The sequence below is a fragment of the Coregonus clupeaformis genome, unplaced genomic scaffold (assembly GCF_020615455.1).
Source record: "Coregonus clupeaformis isolate EN_2021a unplaced genomic scaffold, ASM2061545v1 scaf1559, whole genome shotgun sequence".
In the NCBI taxonomy this organism is placed as follows: domain Eukaryota; kingdom Metazoa; phylum Chordata; class Actinopteri; order Salmoniformes; family Salmonidae; genus Coregonus; species Coregonus clupeaformis.
Genome location: NW_025535013.1, coordinates 67,501 through 80,000, shown reverse-complemented (window position 1 = coordinate 80,000; position 12,500 = coordinate 67,501). Strand labels below are relative to the sequence as shown.

General features: G+C 41.0%; 1 pseudogene; it reads left to right on the top strand.

Moving 5' to 3' along the window:
- LOC121562700 overlaps nt 1–12,500 on the top strand; it is a 48,225-nt pseudogene that overhangs the window by 28,456 nt on the left and 7,269 nt on the right.

Genomic DNA, 12,500 nt, shown 5'->3' with positions numbered 1-12,500 from the left:
TAACACTGTAGAGCTGAGTGTTCTAACACTGTAGAGCTGAGTGTTCTAACACTGTAGAGCTGAGTGTTCTAACACTGTAGAGCTGAGTGTTCTAGAACTGTAGAGCTGAGTGTTCTAGAACTGTAGAGCTGAGCGTTCTAAAACTGTAGAGCTGAGTGTTCTAGAACTGTAGAGCTGAGCGTTCTAGAACTGTAGAGCTGAGTGTTCTAGAACTGTAGAGCTGAGTGTTCTAGAACTGCAGAGCTGAGTGTTCTAAAACTGTAGAGCTGAGTGTTCTAGAACTGTAGAGCTGAGCGTTCTAGAACTGTAGAGCTGAGTTTTCTAGAACTGTAGAGCTGAGCATTCTAGAACTGTAGAGCTGAGTGTTCTAAAACTGTAGAGCTGAGTGTTCTAGAACTGTAGAGCTGAGCGTTCTAAAACTGTAGAGCTGAGCGTTCTAGAACTGTAGAGCTGAGTGTTCTAAAACTGTAGAGCTGAGTGTTCTAGAACTGTAGAGCAGAGCGTTCTAACACTGTAGAGCTGAGCGTTCTAGAACTGTAGAGCTGAGTGTTCTAAAACTGTAGAGCTGAGTGTTCTAGAACTGTAGAGCTGAGTGTTCTAGAACTGTAGAGCTGAGTGTTCTAACACTGTAGAGCTGAGTGTTCTAACACTGTAGAGCTGAGCGTTCTAGAACTGTAGAGCTGAGTGTTCTAGAACTGTAGAGCTGAGCGTTCTAACACTGTAGAGCTGAGCGTTCTAGAACTGTAGAGCTGAGTGTTCTAAAACTGTAGAGCTGAGTGTTCTAACACTGTAGAGCTGAGTGTTCTAACACTGTAGAGCTGAGTGTTCTAGAACTGTAGAGCTGAGTGTTCTAACACTGTAGAGCTGAGTGTTCTAACACTGTAGAGCTGAGTGTTCTAACACTGTAGAGCTGAGTGTTCTAACACTGTAGAGCTGAGTGTTCTAGAACTGTAGAGCTGAGTGTTCTAGAACTGTAGAGCTGAGTGTTCTAGAACTGTAGAGCTGAGTGTTCTAAAACTGTAGAGCTGAGTGTTCTAACACTGTAGAGCTGAGTGTTCTAGAACTGTAGAGCTGAGCGTTCTAACACTGTAGAGCTGAGTGTTCTAGAACTGTAGAGCTGAGCGTTCTAACACTGTAGAGCTGAGTGTTCTAGAACTGTAGAGCTGAGTGTTCTAGAACTGTAGAGCTGAGTGTTCTAGAACTGTAGAGCTGAGTGTTCTAAAACTGTAGACCTGAGTGTTCTAACACTGTAGAGCTGAGTGTTCTAGAACTGTAGAGCTGAGCGTTCTAACATTGTAGAGCTGAGTGTTCTAGAACTGTAGAGCTGAGCGTTCTAAAACTGTAGAGCTGAGTGTTCTAACACTGTAGAGCTGAGTGTTCTAACACTGTAGAGCTGAGTGTTCTAAAACTGTAGAGCTGAGTAATCTAACACTGTAGAGCTGAGTGTTCTAGAACTGTAGAGCTGAGCGTTCTAACACTGTAGAGCTGAGTGTTCTAGAACTGTAGAGCTGAGCGTTCTAAAACTGTAGAGCTGAGTGTTCTAACACTGTAGAGCTGAGTGTTCTAACACTGTAGAGCTGAGTGTTCTAGAACTGTAGAGCTGAGTGTTCTAACACTGTAGAGCTGAGTGTTCTAGAACTGTAGAGCTGAGTGTTCTAGAACTGCAGAGCTGAGTGTTCTAGAACTGTAGAGCTGAGTGTTCTAACACTGTAGAGCTGAGTGTTCTAGAACTGTAGAGCTGAGTGTTCTAACACTGTAGAGCTGAGTGTTCTAGAACTGTAGAGCTGAGTGTTCTAACACTGTAGAGCTGAGCGTTACTATGGAGTGTTTGTGTGTTTGTTTGTGTGCTCTGAGTTTATGAGTAAGTTGTAAACTCATGATGAACTTTGGGCAACTTTGCGCTGTATGAACAGTGTGTGTGTTCTCTAGATGTGTGTTGGTGTGACTGTATTATTATATAATGTATTCTGCCCTGGAATTGCGTTCCCGTGCAAAACTAGACAGAATAGTGAAAAAACATCATCACGGCGGGCTCAAGCACAAGAATAATCGCACGTGGTGGTTATGATTCTACGTTCATTAGCCAACAAAGCCTCTGATCCTAGGGATGACCAGCAGTCTACGATGCAGCAACCAGAGGCAAGTGTTCGACAGAAAGAGGAAGAGGAGCGAGTAAGAGAGATGGAGGAGCCTCTTCAGCACATTGAGACCCAGTCTCAGTCTGCAAGATCAAGGTCATCAAAACAGTCAAGCAGATCCTCAACGGCGAGTTATGCAGCCATCAAAGCACGTGCCAAGGCGGACGCAGCGCGTGCTAGAGTCTCCTATGCTGAAAAGGAAGCTTCTATGATGAAACAAAAAGCGGAACTGGATGCAAGTTTATATGTTCTCCAAGTTGAGAGAACAGCTGCTGCTGCGTTGGCTGAAGCTGTAGCCTTTGAAGAAGCTGTAGAGTCTGAACGCAGAGAGCTCCACAGAGAACTCAACACAGGGACACAGCCCTTAAGTCCAGTCCAACGTACTTGTGAGTATGTGCAACAACATGCTAGGCCCTACTTTGCTGAAATGCCATTTGAAGTAGAGACACAAGAGCTTAGTGTTGACCCAGCTACAGGCCACAATCCAGAAAGTAGCAAACAACGGAGCATGAGCAGAGACTCTCCGTACAAAAGAAATGAAAAGCAGCATGGTGGAAAGGGAAAACAAACCCACTTCCAGTCACCGAAACAAGGCTTCCCTGAGTCACAGTGGCACCAGAACTCACCAAGTACCTCCTGCGCCGTGAGATGGTGAGTTCCGGACTCCTGAAGTTTGATGATCGTCCTGAAAATTATTGGGCATGGAAAGCATCTTTTCTCAATGCGACCAGAGACTTGAATCTATCAGCCAGGGAAGAGTTAGATCTAATTACCAAGTGGCTGGGGGCAGAGTCGTCTGAGCAAGCAAAGAGAATTAGATCTGTCTATATTCTCAATGCAACAGCAGGGCTTAACATGGTCTGGCAACGACTAGAAGAGTGCTATGGTACACCCGAAGTGATCGAGAATGCACTGTTGAAGAAAATTGATGAATTTCCAAAACTGTCTAACAAAGACAATCACAAACTAAGAGAACTGGGTGACATTCTTCTCGAACTGGAGTGTGCTAAAGAAGAAGGGTACCTTCCAGGCCTCGCTTATCTGGACACATCTCGTGGGGTAAACCCTATAGTAGAGAAACTTCCATTCAGTTTACAAGAGAAATGGATAGCACAGGGATCCAAATACAAGGAGGACTATCGGGTAGCATTCCCACCATTCTCGTTTTCTCGAGATTCATCAGGAACCAGGCGAAAATTAGAAACGACCCCAGCTTCACCCTCTACACCTCAACTACCCAGGTGTCTGTGAAAAATGAGAAACCTGTCAGATACAACAGCAAGACACCTGTGACTGTACACAAAACAGATGTGTCATCTGAGCCCTCAGACCACCAAACCAAACCCAGTAAGACAAAGGTTGAAAGCCCTGACCATCACTGTCCAATACATAACAAGCCTCATCCTCTTAAAAAGTGTCGCGGATTTAGATACAAAACTCTAGATGAGCGCAAAGCATATCTCAAAGAGAATGGCATTTGTTTCCGATGTTGTGGGTCAACTCAGCACAGAGCTAAAGACTGTAAGGTGTCAATCAAGTGCTCCGAGTGTGACAGCGACAGACATCTTGCTGCTCTGCATCCAGGTCCAGCTCCTTCAACGATAGACACCGCTACAGCAGAGAAAGAGCATGGCGGGGAGCAAGGTGAAGATGCTCTTCTATCAGTCACCTCAAAGTGTACCGAGATCTGTGGTGAGGCAGCCAATCCAAGATCATGTTCAAAAATATGCCTAGTCAAAGCTTATCCAGCTGGGAAAAGAGAGAAAGCTGTCAAAATGTATGCAGTGCTTGATGAACAGAGCAACAAATCTCTGGCCAAGACAGAGTTTTTCAATCTCTTCAACATCAATGACAACTCTGCTCCATACACCATGAAGACCTGTTCTGGGGTAACAGAGACTTCAGGCAGGAGAGCCGTCAACTTCATGGTGGAGTCTATAGACGGACACAAGCAGCTCACTCTCCCTACTCTGATAGAGTGTGACATGATGCCAGACGATAGAATGGAGATTCCCTCCCCAGACATTGCGCATTATCATCCCCATCTGCAACCAGTGGCGGACAAAATTCCAGCTGTAGACCCAGACGCTCCCATTCTCCTGCTCTTAGGACCGAGACATCTTAAGGGTACACAAGGTACGAGAACAAATCAATGGGCCCCACGACACTCCTTATGCACAGCGACTCGACCTCGGGTGGGTCATCGTGGGTGAAGTTTGTCTGGGAACGGCTCACCGACCAGCCAGTGTTAACGTGTTCAGGACAAACATACTTCAAAATGGTCGCCACGTCCTATCTGAGCCCTTGCCCTGACATCATCCAGGTGAAAGAGAACTACAGCAGTGTAGCTCAGCAACACATTTCTCTCTACAGGGCACTCGAGAGATCCAAGCACAACTGTAAACACTGACAGCAATCCAGCAGACCATGCAACCAGGCCCATACGAGCCGCACTCTTAAAGCACACCAATTGGTTCTCAGGTCCCCCCTTTTCTGGCTCAAGCAAACTCAAGTGAGTCTGAGACCATCAATTTTGACCTTGTAGAGCCTGACGCAGACGCAGAGATTCGGCCAGACGTCACTGCCTTCGTCACTAAGGTTTCTGGAGCTCAATTCGGCTCTCATCGCTTTGAGAGGTTCTCGAACTGGAAAGCTCTCAATCGAGCCACAGCACGACTCATTCATGTTGCCAGATCCTTTCACGAAAGTGCGGACGACAACAACTGCAGAGGCTGGCATCAGTGTAAAAAACCATGCAGTACAAGTGAGTTGTCACAAGCCAAAACAGCAATCATTCACTGTGTGCAACATGAAGCCTTCAAAGAGGAATTCAAATGCCTTGAGAAAGGAAAAGAGTTACCAAAACAAAGTACACTCAAAAAGCTGAACCCAGTGATTGATGAGGATGGGTTGCTGAGGGTGGGAGGCCGATTATCCTCTGCCGACCTGTCACAAGACGAAAAACATCCTCTCATCATCCCACGGACGCATCATGTCGCCACTCTGCTGGTAAGACATTATCACGAGCAAGTGGCTCACCAGGGCCGTCATTTTTCAGATGGAGCTATTCGAGCAGCAGGCTTCTGGATTATTGGGAGCAAACATCTGGTCTCTGGTATCATCCACAAGTGTGTCACCTGCCGTAAGGTTAGAGGAAAGTCAGTTGACCAAAAGATGGCGGACTTACCTGCAGACAGACTCACATCAGAGCCACCATTCACCAGTGTTGGACTTGATGTGTTTGGACCATGGAATGTCATAACTCGTCGCACTAGAGGTGGTAGTGCAGACTCCAAGCGCTGGGCGGTACTCTTTACATGTATGTCTACTAGAGCAGTCCATATTGAGCTCATCGAATCCATGTCCACATCCAGCTTCATCAACGCGCTGAGGCGTTTTTTCTCTATCCGCGGTCCAGCAAAAGTGCTACGATCTGATCGAGGTACAAACTTTATAGGTGCCTGCAGGGAACTGGGGATCGACACAAATGACTCAGAGTTGACTAAATACCTCTCAGACAAGGGATGTACTTGGATATTTAATCCCCCCACACTCGTCTCATATGGGTGGTTCTTGGGAGAGACTCATTGGGGTTGCCAGACGTATCCTTGATGCTATGCTGTTTCAGACGGGCTCCACTCGTCTCACACATGAGGTCTTGAGCACTCTTATGTCTGAAGTTATGGCAATAATCAATGCAAGACCCCTAGTGTCAGTGTCAACCGATCCTGACATGCCTGCCATTCTTACACCCTCAATGTTACTGACACAAAAGACCAACGCTACCTCAGCCCCCTTCTGGATATTTCCACATGAACGATCTTCATGGAAAACAGTGGAAGCAAGTCCAGTGTCTCGCTGACACTTTTTGGAAAAGGTGGAGACAGGAGTACCTGACAACACTGCAGAGACGCAGAAAATGGACAGCAGAAAAGCCAAATGTGAAAGTGGGAGATGTTGTCTTATTGAAAGACAGTCAGACGCACAGAAATGACTGGCCAGTCGGACTTGTGGTCAAAACCTTTCCCAGTACTGACGGAAAGGTCAGGAAAGTAGAACTAAAGGTTGTCAAGCAAGGGATTGCTAAGGTGTTTCTGAGACCAATCTCAGAGATTGTTGTTCTTCTTTCTGAAGCATCCTAGAGGCAAAATATTTGATTTCATAGTGGCACAATCTCATTATACCAGGCGGGGAGTGTGCTGCCATCTTGTTAGAAGGTAACAGATTATTTTATTATAGTGATTAAGAGTGACTTTCATTGTGTTCCATGGTGTTTAGCGCCCCCTAGTGGAGCTTTCTGGTACTTAGAATTATGTACGAAAACCCGGAAGTAAAGTTGTTATTATGCACGCGACAAGCAGCTAGAAACAACGTTACTGTACAGTTCTTTCAGTGCAACTATTTATTGTTACGCTTCAGCCTCGGAAAATATTTGTTTGTAAGTTCAATTCAAGCATATTACAAGTGATGATAATATTGTTATTGACAGAATTGCTTACTTATCAATGTTAATTGGTTACATTTACTCACGCAAATTGCATTGACTTTCATGGATGCCGTTAGCTGTATTAGTTTGCTCGTGCGTCATGTAAAAGAAGTGTAAAACATACTATAGTTTGTTACTGTTTCTAGTGTAATATGCTTTGTTATTGTACAGAGGTGTTTGTACATTATTAGAGTAATGAAAGGAGTTGGCTAGTTGATACTCATAGAGTAATTATCTATTTGGTTTGTCGTCATGCCAGATACATGGTAACTTGGCACTTGCTTTGTATTTATGCAACTTCAACTTGAAATGTATAATGTACAGCTACAGTATGTCAATGTGAATTGAATACTAAAGTATATTATTTTCTGTATTTGCAGTTTCACAACATAAACGTTTTCAATACATTCGTTCAAGAAAAGTCACGCCTTGGAAGTTTTATTGAAGACTCAGTTGTTAGCTATCTGTCTAGTTTTGCACGGGAACGCAATTCCAGGGCAGAATATAATGTGTTGTAGAGGAGGATAGTGTGACTGTATTATTATATAATGTGTTGTAGAGGAGGATAGTGTGTATTATTATATAATGTGTTGTAGAGGAGGATAGTGTGTATTATTATATAATGTGTTGTAGCGGAGGATAGTGTGTATTATTATATTATGTGTTGTAGAGGAGGATAGTGTGACTCTATTATTATATAATGTGTTGTAGAGGAGGATAGTGTGACTGTATTATTATACAATGTGTTGAAGAGGAGGATAGTGTGTATTATTATATAATGTGTTGTAGAGGAGGATAGTGTATATTATTATATAATGTGTTGTAGAGGAGGATAGTGTGACTGTATTATTATATAATGTGTTGAAGAGGAGGATAGTGTGTATTATTATATAATGTGTTGTAGAGGAGGATAGTGTGTATTATTATGTAATGTGTTGTAGAGGAGGATAGTGTGACTGTATTATTATATCATGTGTTGTAGAGGAGGATAGTGTGACTGTATTGTTATATACTGTGTTGTAGAGGAGGATAGTGTGACTCTATTATTATATAATGTGTTGTTGAGGAGGATAGTGTGTATTATTATATAATGTGTTGTAGAGGAGGATAGTGTTTATTATTATATAATGTGTTGTTGAGGAGGATAGTGTGACTGTATTATTATATAATTTGTTGTTGAGGAGGATAGTGTGTATTATTATATAATGTGTTGTAGAGGAGGATAGTGTGTATTATTATATAATGTGTTGTAGAGGAGGATAGTTTTATTATTATATAATGTGTTGTAGAGGAGGATAGTGTGACTGTATTATTATATAATGTGTTGTAGAGGAGGATAGTGTGTATTATTATATAATGTGTTGTAGAGGAGGATAGTGTGTATTATTATATAATGTGTTGTAGAGGAGGATAGTGTGACTGTATTATTATATAATGTGTTGTAGAGGAGGATAGTGTGTATTATTATATCATGTGTTGTAAAGGAAGATAGTGTGTATTATTATAATGTGTTGTAGAGGAGGATAGTGTGTTTTATTATACAATATGTTGTTGAGGAGGATATTGTATATTATTATACAGTGGGGAAAAAAAGTATTTAGTCAGCTACCAATTGTGCAAGTTCTCCCACTTAAAAAGATGAGAGAGGCCTGTAATTTTCATCATAGGTACATGTCAACTATGACAGACAAAATGAGGAAAAAAAATCCAGAAAATCACATTGTAGGATTTTTAATGAATTTATTTGCAAATTATGGTGGAAAATAAGTATTTGGTCAATAACAAAAGTTTCTCAATACTTTGTTATATACCCTTCGTTGGCAATGACACATGTCAAACGTTTTCTGTAAGTCTTCACAAGGTTTTCACACACTGTTGCTGGTATTTTGGCCCATTCCTCCATGCAGATCTCCTCTAGAGCAGTGATGTTTTGGGGCTGTCGCTGGGCAACACAGACTTTCAACTCCCTCCAAAGATTTTCTATGGGGTTGAGATCTGGAGACTGGCTAAGCCACTCCAGGACCTTGAAATGCTTCTTACGAAGCCACTCCTTCGTTGCCCGGGCGGTGTGTTTGGGATCATTGTCATGCTGAAAGACCCAGCCACGTTTCATCTTCAATGCCCTTGCTGATGGAAGGAGGTTTTCACTCAAAATCTCACGATACATGGCCCCATTCATTCTTTCCTTTACACGGATCAGTCGTCCTGGTCCCATTGCAGAAAAACAGCCCCAAAGCATGATGTTTCCACCCCCATGCTTCACAGTAGGTATGGTGTTCTTTGGATGCAACTCAGCATTCTTTGTCCTCCAAACACGACAAGTTGAGTTTTTACCAAAAAGTTATATTTTGGTTTCATCTGACCATATGACATTCTCCCAATCCTCTTCTGGATCATCCAAATGCACTCTAGCAAACTTCAGATGGGCCTGGACATGTACTGGCTTAAGCAGGGGGGACACATCTAGCACTGCAGGATTTGAGTCCCTGGCGGCGTAGTGTTTTACTGATGGTAGGCTTTGTTACTTTGGTCCCAGCTCTCTGCAGGTCATTCACTAGGTTCCCCCGTGTGGTTCTGGGATTTTTGCTCACCGTTCTTGTGATCATTTTTACCCCACGGGGTGAGATCTTGCGTGGAGCCCCAGATCGAGGGAGATTATCAGTGGTCTTGTATGTCTTCCATTTCCTAATAATTGCTCCCACAGTTGATTTCTTCAAACCAAGCTGCTTACCTATTGCAGATTCAGTCTTCCCAGCCTGGTGCAGGTCTACAATTTTGTTTCTGGTGTCCTTTGACAGCTCTTTGGTCTTGGCCATAGTGGAGTTTGGAGAGTGACTGTTTGAGGATGTGGACAGGTGTATTTTATACTGATAACAAGTTCAAACAGGTGCCATTAATACAGGTAACGAGTGGAGGACAGAGGAGCCTCTTAAAGAAGAAGTTACAGGTCTGTGAGAGCCAGAAATCTTGCTTGTTTGTAGGTGACCAAATACTTATTTTCCACCATAATTTGCAAATAAATTCATTAAAAATCCTACAATGTGATTTTCTGGATTTTTTTTTCTAATTTTGTCTGTCATAATTGACCTGTACCTATGATGAGAATTACAGGCCTCTCTCATCTTTTTAAGTGGGAGAACTTGCACAATTGGTGGCTGACTAAATACTTTTTTCCCCCACTGTATAATGTGTTGTTGAGGAGGATAGTGTGACTGTATTATTATATAATGTGTTGTTGAGGAGGTTAGTGTGTATTATTATATAATGTTTTGTAGAAGAGGATAGTGTGACTGTATTATTATATAATGTGTTGTAGAGGAGGATAGTGTGACTGTATTATTATATAATGTGTTGTTGAGGAGGATAGTGTGTATTATTATATAATGTGTTGTAGAGGAGGATAGTGTGTATTATTATATAATGTGTTGTAGAGGAGGATAGTGTGTATTATTATATCATGTGTTGTTGAGGAGGATAGTGTGTATTATTATATCATGTGTTGTTGAGGAGGATAGTGTGTTTTATCATATAATGTGTTGTAGAGGAGGATAGTGTGTATTATTATATAATGTGTTGTTGAGGAGGATAGTGTGTATTATTATATAATGTGTTGTAGAGGAGGATAGTGTGACTGTATTATTATATAATGTGTTGTAGAGGAGGATAGTGTGACTTTATTATTATATAATGTGTTGTAGAGGAGGATAGTGTGACTGTATTATTATATAATGTGTTGTAGAGGAGGATAGTGTGTATTATTATATAATGTGTTGTAGAGGAGGATAGTGTGTATTATTATATAATGTGTTGTAGAGGAGGATAGTGTGACTGTATTATTATATAATGTGCTGTAGAGGAGGATAGTGTGTATTATTATATCATGTGTTGTTGAGGAGGATAGTGTGTATTATTATATAATGTGTTGTAGAGGAGGATAGTGTGTATTATTATATAATGTGTTGTTGAGGAGGATAGTGTGTATTATTATATCATGTGTTGTTGAGGAGGATAGAATGTATTATTATATAATGTGTTGTAGAGGAGGATAGTGTGTATTATTATATAATGTGTTGTTGAGGAGGATAGTGTGTATTATTATATAATGTGTTGTAGAGGAGGATAGTGTGTATTATTATATCATGTGTTGTAGAGGAGGATAGTGTGACTGTATTATTATATAATGTGTTGTAGAGGAGGATAGTGTGACTGTATTATTATATAATGTGTTGTAGAGGAGGATAGTGTGACTGTATTATTATATAATGTGTTGTAGAGGAGGATAGTGTGACTGTATTATTATATAATGTGTTGTAGAGGAGGGTAGTGTGACTGTATTATTATATAATGTGTTGTTGAGGAGGATAGTGTGTATTATTATATAATGTGTTGTAGAGGAGGATAGTGTGACTGTATTATTATATAATGTGTTGTTGAGGAGGATAGTGTGTATTATTATATAATGTGTTGTAGAGGAGGATAGTGTGACTGTATTATTATATAATGTGTTGTAGAGGAGGATAGTGTGTATTATTATATAATGTGTTGTAGAGGAGGATAGTGTGACTGTATTATTATATAATGTGTTGAAGAGGAGGATAGTGTGTATTATTATATAATGTGTTGTAGAGGAGGATAGTGTGTATTATTATATCATGTGTTGTAGAGGAGGATAGTGTGACTGTATTATTATATAATGTGTTGTAGAGGAGGATAGTGTGTATTATTATATAATGTGTTGTAGAGGAGGATAGTGTGTATTATTATATAATGTGTTGTAGAGGAGGATAGTGTGACTGTATTATTATATAATGTGTTGTAGAGGAGGATAGTGTGTATTATTATATAATGTGTTGTAGAGGAGGATTGTGTGTATTATTATATAATGTGTTGTAGAGGAGGATAGTGTGTATTATTATATAATGTGTTGTAGAGGAGGATAGTGTGACTGTATTATTATATAATGTGTTGTAGAGGAGGATAGTGTGTATTATTATATAATGTGTTGTAGAGGAGGATAGTGTGACTGTATTATTATATAATGTGTTGTAGAGGAGGATAGTGTGTATTATTATGTAATGTGTTGTAGAGGAGGATAGTGTGACTGTATTATTATATACTGTGTTGTAGAGTAGGATAGTGTGTATTATTATATAATGTGTTGTAGAGGAGGAAAGTGTGTATTATTATATAATGTGTTGTAGAGGAGGATAGTGTGTATTATTATATAATGTGTTGTAGAGGAGGATAGTGTGTATTATTATGTAATGTGTTGTAGAGGAGGATAGTGTGACTGTATTATTATATACTGTGTTGTTCAGCAGGATAGTGTGTGACTGTGTGTGTGTGTCCTCTAGATAAGGATAGTTTCTGGTCGTACGGTGATGAACTCTCTCCGGAATCCCCAGACGTCATATGCTCAGCTAGCCCTCAACATCTTCTTCGCTCTGCTGGTCGGCCTCATCTACTACCAGATCCCCCTGACTCTACCTGAGGCCCTACAGAACAGGTACCTGTCCACAGCTAGTCTTAGCTACGTGGTCCTCTGTAGCTCAATTGGTAGAGCACAGCGCTTGTAACGCCAGGGTAGTGGGTTCGATCCCCGGGAACACCCATATGTAAAAATGTATGCGCACGTGACTGTAAGTCGCTTTGGATAAAAGCGTCTGCTAAATGGCATATTATTATTATTATTATTATTATTATTATTACATCTATTGTTATCCTACAGGTCAAATGCATTATAGTCCTGTGTGTGTCCCATAAAGTGAGTCTCCTGGAATACACTCATATCAGCATCAGATGATCAGATCAGCAGATAACCTGTAACCTATAGGTGGGATACATACTGATGGATCTCTCTCTCTCTCTCTAGGATG